The 988-nt window shown below is 50.7% G+C and overlaps 1 pseudogene; it reads left to right on the top strand.

Annotated features, from left to right (window-relative positions):
• Positions 1 to 434: 434 nt before the first annotated feature.
• LOC120925158 lies at positions 435 to 565 on the top strand (annotated as a pseudogene).
• The last annotated feature ends 423 nt before the right edge of the window (positions 566 to 988 follow it).

The raw sequence follows: 988 nt of genomic DNA, 5'->3' as shown, positions 1-988 counted from the left end.
ACAGTCACCACCAATTGTGGAAGAGAGTTCCACATTCTTATTGCCCTGACAGTGAAAGACCCCCTGCACAGTTTAAGGTAAAACCGCTTCTCCTCCAATCTCATTGTGTGGCTCCATGTCCTCCTACACTCCCTGAAACGTATTAGTTTTTCTCCTATGCTTGGATCGCCATTGATATATTTGTAAATCACTATAAATATCTCTTCTCAAGCGTCTTTTCTCCAGCGAGAATACATTTAGTGTTTGCAGTCTTTCCTCACAATTGAGGTCCTGTTTTGTTGCCCTTCTTTGGACTCTCTCCTGTTCCAGCACATCCCTTCTGGGGACTGGTGACCATAACTGGACAGAATACTCCAGATGTGGTCTAACCAGAGTTTTATAGTGGCAAGATTATAGTTTTATAAAATGCTAGTATTCTGAATCAACAATCAGTGATCGCTTCTCGGCCTTTTGGCTAAGATCAAGTGTAGTATCTGTTCTTATCAGTTGCCAATAGGTGGTGCTAAGCTGACTGTCCCCGGTACCCTGTGGCAGGGGGAAAGGGATGGCAGTCGGCGGACGCCAAGCCTGTTGGTGTGGAGGTGGAAGCCTTCTGATGTGGACAGAGAGGTATGAGGTCGAAGCCAAGAGGCCGGGTCCCTGGCCGTTGGCCTGGATTTGGTGGTATCTGCCCCAGTCAGTTGTTCTGGAGGGAACCCTTGCTTCTCCTTTAACCGGGAAGGAGCGGGTAGTACTTCCAGAATGTGATTAGGTGGGAGAGTTAGGGGTTGTGGGTGGAGTCTGCGTCAGTAGGCTCTCCCCGACCTCTTCTCCCACCTTCCTGGCTGGGAAGGGTGCTGCCGGTCCGGACCTGGGGGCTAGGGACCGTTGAAAAGCCTGTGGAGATTGTGCCCCTGGAGTGGCAGCCCAGGGGTGCCATACATTGCACGAGTGTTTGAGGGGCACTCATCGTGTGGCACCTTCAGGTCACTGATCTCCACAACACACT

This window comes from Rana temporaria, chromosome 1 (genome assembly GCF_905171775.1).
Source record: "Rana temporaria chromosome 1, aRanTem1.1, whole genome shotgun sequence".
Lineage (NCBI taxonomy): Eukaryota > Metazoa > Chordata > Amphibia > Anura > Ranidae > Rana > Rana temporaria.
Note: the sequence above shows the minus strand (reverse complement) of the source record. Positions and strands in the feature narration are given on the sequence as shown.